The sequence below is a fragment of the Manacus vitellinus genome, unplaced genomic scaffold, assembly GCF_001715985.3.
Source record: "Manacus vitellinus isolate BGI_N305 unplaced genomic scaffold, ASM171598v3 scaffold_8_pilon, whole genome shotgun sequence".
NCBI lineage: Eukaryota > Metazoa > Chordata > Aves > Passeriformes > Pipridae > Manacus > Manacus vitellinus.
This window is the reverse complement of record NW_021940864.1, coordinates 17,215,661-17,228,125: the sequence shown is the minus strand read 5'-3', so window position 1 is coordinate 17,228,125 and position 12,465 is coordinate 17,215,661. Positions and strand designations below refer to the sequence as shown.

Genomic DNA, 12,465 nt, shown 5'->3' with positions numbered 1-12,465 from the left:
ATGTAAACTTCAGAGAACATGAATAATCAGAGTTTAGCAAGCCACACCAACAGTAACTAATCCTTCTGGCTCTTCTGCAAAGAATACACAGTAAGCAAATGTTGTCCCCTGCCCAGCATCAGAGATGGAGCCAAGACTTGTTCCTCCAGGTACCTTTTTCCGCTGAGATGCTACAAAGCACTTAGAAGCACATGGAACGGGCAATATTGAAGTCATTTTCGAAGGAAGTGAGTTTCCTAGCTAGAATAGGAGCAGTGTGATAGCTCTGTCCCCAGTTCTGTAAAGAGGAGGATATTTAGCTGGAGCTCCATGCCTGCTAAGCAGCTGTTTCAGGATCCATTAGTAACCAATTATCATTTACAAAATCCCAAGGCTGCTTTAACTTGGCATCAGTTTTAACATACCTCCATCAGCTTATAAACCACAGAGTTAGAAGGGCAGTTAAAAAACTGACATTAGTTCTTCACTTCAGTTTTGTGCTAACCAGATGTCAAACAGAGTAAAGAACCTGGCCTAGACCCTGTGTCAGAATAAGAAGTGGAAGTAGCCTTTCTCTTTCCCTTTGCCTTTCCCCGTATTAACATTGTTTTGATTTTTCTGGAAGTCACTGAGATCTCTGTGTTCGTGCCTTCAGATATCTGGGTTTGAGTTGGGCTGTTATCTGAAAACAGAGATACACTTTGAAGCTGTTTGAGAAATACTAAGCAAAACTAAAAGGAAAAATTAAACAATTCCTGTAAAAATTTCAGGTTTTTTTTTCTCTTTTACCCTTCAGTTGGAGTAAAGCAGGCTTTCACTTTCTAAAAGCTTTTAAGTGTCTCCTTTTTGAAGGGCAAATATCCTTCCTCTTTCCACAGCTGTTATCGAAGAGGCAGCAAATACTGTTTTTTTTCTTTCAGGCTAGCATACTCCCTTGTCAGCAGACAACTTGTGCAGACCACTCACTAAATCTTAAGCAATACAGAGGTGAGTATTATAACGGGCTTGAGAAGCCAGGGAAAGAGAAGGAGCTGTAAACAGGGAAAACATAGGGAAATGGGTGAAAATTGAAATGTGCTGCCTCCAGGAAGGTCCAAACCAGCATCTTACATCTTATTATGATGGATACAGATTTTAATGTAGTTGTAGTTGATGTAAATTCTGTGGTGTGGGCCATTTTATAAAATGGAAAACAAATATTTTTATCTAACAACAATTGGTAGAATTAGTTCGATAGCTAGTACATTGACTTAAGGCATTGTCAGGAAATTATCTTCATGCTGTATGCCATAACTTTCATTATCTGATAAGGTTTAGTTTCTAGGAACCAATTTATTTACCTTAAACATTTTTTTTAAATTGAGAAAATAAATTCACCAAAAATATATGTTTGTGCTGGGTTTGTAGAGGCAGCTAACTCAAACATTTTCCACAGTGTCAGGAATGCTGCAGAAAAAGAAAGACACCAGCAATATATTAGATTCAAGCTAACCTTAACAGCAATAAGTTCTGTCACAGTTTCACTCAAATATCTGTATGAATACTCATGTGTAAGTGCATACATGCATGCACAGGTATGTGCACGCATTATGATTCATCAAGTGCAAAACAATCTGGTGGCATTAACAGTCTTAGTGTTTAATTAATAATGAATGTTATTTCAGATGAGCATTGTCCAGATCCCTACTTTTTTAAAGTTCCAAGCAAGCTCTCAAAACCATGCATCAACACATTAAAGATGTTGGTTAGGATTGAAAAACTTTAATCGGAAACTTTAACCCTGAATCAGAGCATAGTTCCATTCTTATTCATCTGGCAGTCAGTGGGAGTGGAATCCAGCCCTTAGATCTGATGGTGTGGTTTGAGCCAAAAGATAATAATAATTTTAGAAAAATTATATTAACTAAATGAATGTACATGTATTTCTATTGTATTAGCTATATATGCTTCATTTCAGCCCCTCAGAAACAAGAGACAATTTTCTGTAGTTTGTTGATAAATAAGGATAGTGATGGTTCCAACACAGAGTTACATCCAATATCAGTGTATAGTAGCAATGCTGCTCTACATGTCACACTCAAGAGATGCTGAAAACATTGTGTGGCATTTCAGAGACCAGGGAATATGTAGAAAAAAACTCTGTGAAGAGGGTATGAAAGTCTTGCTGGTTCTGTACCCTGTGGTGACTGAGCTGCACTTGGGTGGTGGTGTCAGGCAAGGCATGCAGCCAAGTGCACAGAGCCATGGTGTTTAATCTCATTGTCAGATGGAGCAGGCAGCCTGGCACTGTGTCTTCTCTCACAATGGGCTCTTTTGTTGTTAGATTAATATATCCATGTCCTTTTGTTTTGACGAGGGATCTAACAAAGAGTTTATATCTCCAGAGGTGGAGCAACATCTCGGAGAAGCTTTTGCTTCTGCCTTCTGAAGGGAATCTGCTTTTGAGCAGCAAATAATCTGTTTGGTTTTGTATGTCCCTTTCCCCTTGTGTCTTCACTCCTTACTATCCTGGGCCCTTATATACAGGTTTTTGGCTTTGACCTTGGTCTTCGCTACCTAAAAATGCTTGTCAAAATAGGCAGGTGATTTCTTTAATCATTTTATTCCTAAATTCAGAAGGAGCTGCCTTTGTAGGTATGTTTGTGCTGTCTTGGAAAGTAGACCTTATGTGATACACTGTTCAGAAAGACAAATGCAGCTTTTTCTTTCTTGGTAACTTTGGCATGACTTCTGGCTTTTCTCTCCTCTGTAAGCTAAGACACCAAAATAGCTCCTATTAAATGTCCCTTCTTCTCCAAGGGGATTACTCTGCAGAATCAAACATTTTTGCGAACTGCAACACTTCAGTTTTCACTAAGGTATCTCCAGTTCAGTATTGCATAATGAAATGCTGGCTTCTTTGTCAGCTTTCATCCCAAACCATTACTAATGTAAGTAGAAATATGTAACACCAGAGTTTAATGTATCTTTTTTATTGGGGAAACAAAGTCACAGAAAGAACCAGTGATTTAGCTAGTTTCATTTACTGATGACTAAATATCGAAGCATGCAGCAGAATCTGAATTCTATGTTCTTTATTTAATATACTACACATTTCTCCTACAGCCAGTAATAGAAACCAGGACTTGTGCTGTAACCATGAGACAATGCTCTGTCAATGGAACATCCAGATGCTGCAGTGAGAGGGGGCCAGCTTTCACATGGGATTATGAGGAGAGTAAGGAGCAACATACATAAGGAACAGCAGATATTCATTTTTTCATCTTAACATTTATGGTGATTAGATCATTCTTCTAGTGGCACAAACCTGTTTCCTGCTAGGCACTTTCTGGTGGTTTGCATGTTCTTGTTTTGTGTGTGCAGAGCAATGGAGCATCACTTTAGCTCCCCCCAGCCCCAGTTTCTCTCCATCATTGGTGTCTTTGCCATTCAATTCCCCACCCACTGCAGCACCTTACTCTGTTGTCTCATAGACGGACTCTTCCTGTTTTGAACATATCCCAATAACCTTAGCTAAGGTATCGAATGGATGACCAGCTTTGTCTTCAAGATGGGTGTTTTGTTAACTTTCAACTAATGGACAAGGGCTATTTACCTTGGTTACATTGTATCATAATAAATGGTTCACTGTGCTAAAGTGACAAGGGAGATAGCATTGGACATGTGAGCCTGCCTAACCCTTGTCCCTTGGCCTGCTGCTGCAAGTTAGTTTCTAGGGCTGCATACAGTTCTCTGGCTCCAGAACCTTGGCTGGAGGAAGGGGAGAGATGGAAGAGAAGGAATCAGTTTATCCTTCCCAGGTCTCCTTTAAGTTCTTCTTTCCTCTTCCAATGAGCAGCTGAGAGTATAGAGGGGAGAAGGGGAGGATCAAGATAGTTAGGTGGAGCTCAAAAGTTAGAAATCAGCTACAGAAGTACCTGGCAGAAGGGGTACAGGGAATAAATGGGAAAGGACTTGGAGGATGAGATGAAAAAAGTGGTGGGAAGAGATGTGAGTGGGAAATGAGGATTAATAGGACAACAGATATGTGTGAATGGAGGGGAGGATGTGATTTTCTACCGTAAATCACATGTAGTTTGCATGTATAAATCACATAAAACTTTCCCAGGCTTTATGCTGAAAAAGGCAGGAACATAATACAGCTCATGCTGGAGAAACGCTGATGGCTCCCTGTGGTTTAATACAAGGCTAATAGTGCTGAACATTATAATTTAGTAGTGTGGCCAAATGGCTGCTTTGCTTATGGGGCAGAAGGTATACATGCTAGTAGTTAGCGGATACCTACTGAGCCTGTTTGTGATGGGCAATTATCATTAAAAGGGCTGGATTGCTTTGTACCCATGTCCTTCTCCATAAGACCAAAGAAATAGAAGGACACCATGGCTTGCTAGCAGTTTGTAGCCATTCTGTGCTTATTGTGCATTGGTGTAAACTAAGGCAGAGAGGACAGGACAGTGGTGACTTGGCCTCATCTTCTTTGGTTTGGCCTGCCAATTTGAAGACAGTATTTTTCCCCTGTAACTTGCTTTCTCTAGATGTGTCACTAAAGATACATATATTCTTGTGTATATATGACTTTGCCTTGTGATATGTGTTGATTGATGTTGTCATCATGAGAGTTCAGTTATCGTAATGAAAACAAATGACTTACACATACAGAGAGCAAACCATATATTTCCATGAGTTAAAAAAAAGAGAGAGAGATTTTGCAGATGGTATTACTATCTCTGAATTTCAGTGTTTCTATTTAACAGAGAATGTGGTTTCTTCCACTGCAGACAGCAACACACACGAGGCAGACAACTCCCCCATGTTAATCTAGCTATTAATATCAGATATAGTTGAAAGGGAAGTCAGAAAACAGAACACATGCTAGAAACAGTGGTTTACACGGGATTAAAGCTATCTAGAGAAAGGATGCAGAGGAAAAACTAGGAAATGAGGGCTTTTTATTTAGTTAAATCATATCCTCTCCATTACAGGTAATAAAACCTCTTAAGGTCAAACGGAGCCGAATGTCCAGGGATATCCCTGATCCCAGTGCCGCTGCATACCACGGGCTGAGGACAGTGTGCCACAGCGTAAGGCACGGAGCGGGAGGTTGGAGTGGGTGCACTGCACCCCACAAGGGTCCTAGAGCCCACGGCCTGGGGAATGGGGCAGCCCCCGCCGCCTCCTGCCCCACCGGCGTTGCGGAGGGTGTGAAGTAAGCAAAAATTAAAAATCGCGGCACGTGAAAGCCTTGAAAGGAAAGCTGCGTAGAAGAGTGTTGTCCTTGCTCCCGAGGCACGTAGGAAGCCGCCTCGCACGGCGATGGCTATCGGGGGGTGGCGGCGGTGAGCCCCCCCGTCCCCTGGCCGCGCCGGCCCCAACAGCGCCGGTCGCTCCCGGCTCCGTGCGCTCCTGCCAGGCCGGGGCTGGTCCCTTTAAGAAAGCACAGCACAGTAGCAGGGGCCGGCCCTGCCTCCCGCAGCCTGCAGCGCTGGAGCGGGGCTGGGGAATGGGAAGCAGTTCCTGGTCTGGGTCCGAGGGAGCGCACGTAGCAGCAGCAGCAGCCGCTGCCGCCGCAGCAGGAGCAGCAGCACGCACCCCAGCTCCACTAGCCCAGCAGCATCCAGCGTGGGGATCAGCGCTCTGCCTGGCTCTCTGACACGGGATGGACGTTCCTGAGCACTGAGCTCAGCCGCTGTAAAAAGCAAGTAGGAAAATATACAGCCGGATAAAATTGGTAAGTCAAACTAAAGTCACATCCTCCTCCTTGGGCTGCAGTTTTTCATTTTCTTAATTTGTAATGTTCTTTGCAAGCCATTTTTTTTTTTTGGTCTTCTAAGTAGTGCAGCTGGGAAAACATGGAGGCAAAATAAAAGTGTAGAAAAACTTTGAGGATTTGTAAGTGTTTGTGCTCCTGTTTTTTAAAATCCTCTTTCCACACTGACGCTTTGCTGCAGGAGTGAGGAAGGAGAAACCAGCAAGTGCTTTTGCATGTGGGGGGACAGAAAGCTAGTATGAGTTGTAATTGGCTTTTCTTGCGGAGATGATTAAAGAGGGAGATTTGAAACACACGCACACAAAAAAACCAAACCAAAACAAAACCCCCCAAACTTTCAAGAATCTTGAAGTGACTTGTCCCTTACTTTTCCAGAGTAAAAACAAGTCTCATGTTAAAGAGTTTTAAAACACACTGATATTTGTGCAACAGAAATAAGAAACTTTTAAAAAATGTGTTATCACTGTGAATCCCCGTGCCAAAGTATCGCCGGGCAAATGTTGTATATATTTGTTTAAATTTAACTAAATCCATCGGCAGCCCTGGGAGGGCAGAGGCACGAGATGCCATTTCCCCTTGCAGTGGACAGAGGGCGCTGTTGCTGCACCTGGCATCAGCCTCCCTGAAGTGGGGAGCTGGTAAAAATTCGAGAGAAAAATCGAGTAGAATCAAGATGTTTTAAGCAATTAAACCAGAAATTGTTCACACGTGCAGAAAGCTACAGTGCACAGTATCCAGTTATAGTAGCCAATGTTTTGAGTTTTTGTTCGCTTAAGTTTTGAGACAGTTCAGTTTTTTTGTTTGATTGTTTTAAAAGAGATTATCTGAATTATAAAGAGAAATGTATTAGAGCCTGGTTATGACCCTCTTATCTTTTCTGGAGTATTTTTTGAAGTCAGCCTAGATTAAAAAGGGAAGGGAAAGTGTGGAATAGCTTGATGGCAATGTTACTTCAGTAGTGATGTGGGAGATGAGGAAGAACTGTCACTCAGTGTTGATCAAGTTGCAGGCTGGAGTTAGACATCTGACATGACAACATATCCTTTGTATCCAGTACAGATGTGTGGCAGAGGCTAGAGACCTATAAGCTGAATAAGACTGGTAAACCCTAATGACTGAACTGCATATTTTCAAGTAGTTTGAGGTAAGGGGGAGGGTCATGTCCAGGCAGCTTTGCTCATAGAAATCCCAGTACCACTACAGGTACAAGAGACTGATAGTTGTGCCTTATTTTACCCACATATAACAAAGAATTAGAATATACAGCAATAAAATGTCCTTATCTTTGAGTGTGTCTACTTGCTTATGCATAAGCTGGCATGTATAATAATATTCGGCTGCTTTTGTGGAATAGGAATTTGGGTTTTCTTAATTCAAAGGCTTTTAAAGGAATGAAGGTATTATTTTAACTAGTGCAGTTCTCTTGTGAGTAGAGAAGGATCAGAGTTGCCAGTTTTCCCTCTGATGCAACCTCTGTTAGAACTTGATGTTTCCGTTGTGAACTGGTGCTTTGGTTGTGCCTTGAACAAGATGTTTCTGTCTGACTGTATTCCTGTTACTTAAAAATCACTTGCAGTGGAGTGGAAAGATTTGCAGATTTTGAGTCCTTAATGTGAGGCATGCTGGGCAAAGCAGATTAAAGGAACTGAATGACCATATGGAACGCAGTCATTCTGACTTTCAATTATTATGCCTCATTGAAAAGTTTAGAGTTCTACTACCTCTGCTGAATCAGTGGAATATGTGAACAGAAGTCAACTTCTAATTCCTGCAAGAGACAGTTAAACAGTTATTATGGGGCAGTGCGTCCTTGTGATCTTAGTAGTTTTTCAGGAAAAAAATAGCCACTTCTCTATACTCCTTAAGGTTCATAAGACATCCAGGTATGAATGGCCCTTTGAAATGATTTACTAGATCAGAGGAAGGATTTCCCTCTTCAGTTCCTCTCCGAACTAGCAAGCATTAGTCAAGTGTCTAACTGCTGTCTCAGTAACTTACTGAGGAATCTCTTTGAATTCCCTTCCAGCAGACTGCTTGATGGGACTACTCAGCTGTCCACTGTGTGAGGTGCAGGACTTGCTGAACCCCTGTGCAGTGGAGCAAGTTCATTGAGAGTGATAGAGCTATCAGACATTCTGAGACACATCTGAGCCTAGCAGATGCTTGCCTTGGTAGGAAGCTAATTTATGCATTCAAAGTGTGTCTCCTCCACCGTCACTGATGTTCAGCTAAGGTCTTAGCAGTTGCATCTCCTCACAATTTGTCTGAATTACATGTTTAATATGGTAGTTGAAGTTGTTTCAGTTTAATTCTCTTACTTGCTTATATTTCAAATGAAAATCTTTGCTTGACAAATAGAGGAGACTGTTTGATATACCTGATTTGATTTTTACTGTGTTGTATGGAAATTCACTTCAGTATGTTTTATTTTGCTCCCAAGTGTTTTGCTTTGAGTTACTTTGTACCTGAGAGTCAACAATGTAAGTCTGTCTGTGGCTGATGCTGAGGTCATACAGTTAACTCCTGCAGAGTTCCCAAAATTGTAGCTTAATATGACATGTGTGTGTGATATTTAAAATGTAAAGGAATCCTCCCCCTATATTTATGCCAAATTAAAGAAACTGAGCTTCCTTGAATAACTTTTTTCATTACAGACCACTAATCTTTTTTCCTGCCAGTAGATACTTAAAATGTTGGCAGTGCTATAAATTCTGTGCCTTGCAGCACTTGTCTACTACTTGCTTACACTGACAGTAACTCTGCTAAGTGAATCTATCTAGAACGAGACTCATGGTTACTTAACAAATTGCTGTCAGTTTGGTTTCTAATATAATTTGTTTTGGTCACTGTTTGGAGAGCTTCAGGTTCTTGTTGCTAATTCATCTTTGAGCATCTTATAGTCTACTTGATGAAGCCAACTGCAAAATCCTTCCTCTTAGAATGTTTCTGGCTTCATTTAGTGCCGGTTACCACAAGTTATGAAGGCTTGTGATGCTGACATAACTGAGGTGAATCTGGCCTTATTCTGTGTTGTAGGTAAAGCTTCTTTTTGCCTTATATAACAGAACCAGGATTCCAACTTAAAACCTCAGTTTCATATCAAAGGCTCACTGTGCTGATAGCATAGTAACCTGCCTTGTGCTTTGATAACAGATTTCAGAGTTTTTTGCACTGAACAGTGACAGATGTGATTTTATGCCTGATTTATTTGCCTGGTTCTACTTTTGCAATCATTTGGAATTCCACATTTTCCATTACACATGGGACAATTTTATCTCTACAAGTGGAGACCTCTCAAGATGTTGTCCTGTGCAAGATCAAAAAATGGGAACTTGCAGAGAAGGTGAAGGAAAGTAAATAAGATTTACTCTAATTTAGCTCTGAAGGTGGATATGGAAAGCAGTTAATGCAGGAATGTGTTCCCCAAAGAATCATTTCAGTGGAGTAGATACATCTATGCAGCTAGTGCTGACTCTTCCAGGGGGTCTACCTCAGATCTGTCAATGCTCGTGTGGATAAGCATCCTCCAAAGAATTAATTTAGTTTCATCTTCACATATGTACATCAGTTATCTTGTGTCTGAGACAATTGATGACTAAGCAGTTTCTTTTCTTGTATGTCGTTCCAAAGTTCTTTTCTTCTTAGCCAGATTCATCTGAATCCTTGAAAAAAGATCAATCTCTCCTTAATCTCCATCTATTATTGAGAGTATTATTTCTTAAACATAAAAAATAATGAATAAGAAGTCTTTAAAAAACTTTTAGGCACTCTACCAGTTTAGTTATACTAACAAAAACATGGTAGTGACCTAATATATCATTAAATTATCACATTTAAATACTGCGTTGACCTTGCCAGCCAGTAAACCAAAGCAATGGCGAAATCCCTTTTGTTCTCTTTGCTACGCCCTGAAACCAGTGAAATAATCTTCTGAGCACTTAGCAAAAGTATATATCAAGTTGATGTGCTTTGTAGCATGAAATGGGGAAAAGAGGTAGAAATTTTTAGATCCCTAGGGACAAAATAAGGCCCTGCTGAGATCCCCTCCCACCTCCTTTTTTTATAATCAGATAAATTCAGGAGACCATGGATTGTAAAGTTTCTATGTGAGAAAAAAAGCAAACTGGCAACTGTCAGTACTGTTATTTAGTAAGGGCTGCACTTCTCAGTGCCTTCATTGGAAAGAATAAGTTTTATAATCAGGGCTGTTTATTACCATCTTATCAAATTGTCCCTTTGAGGAGGGGGTGGGTTGTGGCGTGTACACCCTGCTTCACAGTGCAACTGCTGACTTTTGAAGTGGAGCACAGAGTAAAAGCAATTCTGAAGTCCTTTTCTGCATCACTTTTGGTTTCCTGCTGCCACACATTGTTCTGTTTGAGAAACATAACATGGTAAGAAATGTGGATGGGCAGAAGGAGAATCAGACAATGAACTGTCTTTTATACCATGTTGTGTACAATGCAATATCCAGGGGCAGCAGGTAGACTAATGGCACTCTTTGCAACTGCCCTTCCCAATTCTTTTCACTTGTGCTTCACTTTTTTTTTCAGTGGGCATTTTGTTATTTAGCCAATATGATACATTACCCTGAGTGTGGGTCTAACTCTGCAGGCCTCTTTCTAGATGTATCGAGATGTACCTGCAACTTTACCTACATCTATTTATTAACTGGCATGATCATATAGCTCTGTTTATTTTGAAATCCTTGAAAAGTATATGAAGAAACATTGTAATTTTATTTCTCCACAAGAATCTTTTCCAGCAACTGATGAAACCCATGCTTATGCCATGTTATCATTTTCAGTTAATTAAAAAAATAAACACCAAATCCCTTACAGCAGTGGTTTTATAAATACTGTGTGTGTATGTGAGCATGTATGTGCATGCCTACACCAGTGCTTCACTCTCATATTGTCAACTTGTGCCTTTGACAGCAGACTGGGAATTATTCTACACTTTCAGGTTCAGGACTTGATGCAGGGATACAGAGGTGGATGAAGGAGTTTGTTTGTTTTAGTACATCTTACAATAGCTGAAAGAGACCCAAAATAAAGTAAAAACTTTAGCGTTTGCATCACGATGGCAACTTTTTTGTTGGTCGGGTGCCTTTTTCTGTTTTGGTTGTGGGTTTTTTGTTTGGTTGTTTTGTTGATTTTTTTTTAAAGAAAACATGCAAAAGGCTCAATTTTTGTCTTCTGGTAGGCAAGCAAAATATTTTTTTCTGGGAATTTAATACTTTATAAAAATGAACAGTTACTTGATTAAATGTGCTAAATTTGTGTGTGCTAAAAGGCAGGAAGCTGGGTTTGCTGGAATAGAAAGGTGCACTGGCAGGTGGGGCTGAACTACCTCTTGGCACCCATATCTATTTATTAAGCGCAGATTGCAGTAAGCTGAAGGATTATTGTCTTCAAAAAATCTTGAACAGCTTCACTGATGAGTTAGGTTTCTTTTGCTTTCTTTTTAAGAAGGTAAAATTAATTTAGTTTGGGTGAAAGCTGTTAAACTGACAGACCTGGACCACTACAGTCCCTTTGTTCAGTCACAGAACAAGTGATGCCTTGGACCATGGCTGAGTGGGCTCCCCCAGTGCTGCTCTCTAGCAATGTGTTTTGGTTGTCAGAGGATCAAACCCAAAGTTTAGCATCTTTCTGTTCAACTTCATTTTTTTGGCCAGCATCATCAGATTGCCAACAAGGGGCTTACTAGTTAGATTTGGGATGGCTGCTTCTTGAATCTGTTTAGGTTATGCCTGCAGAAGCCCTTGTGATCTTTTTGTTTCAAGGGACAAATAGTGTTGTGGCAAACTTCCTCACACATCAGAACGGCCTTGATCAATTCATTTCACGTGAACAGCAATCAAATGGGAATGTTTTTTGTTCATTATACAGAATGGATTAAGCGTAGTGACCTGGTGAAAGGACATACTGTATTCCATTACCAGCCCTGTGAACCATTCAATCGCCAGAAAGGGTTGTTTCAGTATTCCACTTACATTACACAAGTCTTGTGCTTTTAGGCTCTGCATTCTTTTCCTGATTCAGAGGCCTTTTGGAAAGTTGCATGTGGGCTAGAAATCAAAGACTGTGAACTGCAGATGCTTTCTTTCAGGCTGGAAGGTGGGACAGAGGGACTATGTGTGAAAGTGGAACAGAGGTCTTGTAGAACCTGAAAGGATGTGTATTAACTGTAGTACAGACTAAACCTTTTGGCAGGATATTGTATTTAAAAAAGAGGTCCTGTTTTTAAACAGTATGCAAACTTTGTATTCCTATGTTTGTATATGTTTTCTTCCCCTTTTCCCGGAAACTTAAACAACAACTGTCTTTTAGTCATATTCTCTAGAAAAAAAAAATCTTTAATTTCTGTCTATGGAGAACTTGATTGTAAAAGTATACATTTGTACTGGAAGCTGTTTTTCACTCTTCGTGCTGGTTATTTTTTAATGACAGGCTACTCAGGTTATAGAGTGAAACTTGGCCAGGTAGTTCCAACTTTCTGTTTCTCGTTCACTTCCCTACAGTTCTTTCATTGTCTAATACTGTACAGTGCTTGGATTGGAAGCCCTGCAGGGATTTATTTATATTGAAAAACCTTTTAATTTTTTTTTTCACTTAAAAAAATATCCAAGAACAAACAATGAGTTCTAGTGATGTTAGGTTTTAGTCAATCATGTTGTAATTTTGCCAGCTATCCAATGTCATGTTTAAGGTGGC

The 12,465-nt window shown here is 40.4% G+C and overlaps 1 protein-coding gene across 2 annotated transcripts in view; it reads left to right on the top strand.

Annotated features, from left to right (window-relative positions):
* The first annotated feature begins 5,506 nt into the window (after positions 1-5,506).
* DAAM2 (dishevelled associated activator of morphogenesis 2) overlaps positions 5,507-12,465 on the top strand; it is a 176,575-nt gene continuing 169,616 nt past the window's right edge. For both annotated transcript variants that reach the window (XM_018085197.3, XM_008932798.4), the window contains exon 1: positions 5,507-5,707. The gene's annotated coding sequence lies outside the window, so the exon portion shown is untranslated. The remainder of the gene's footprint in view (positions 5,708-12,465) is intronic.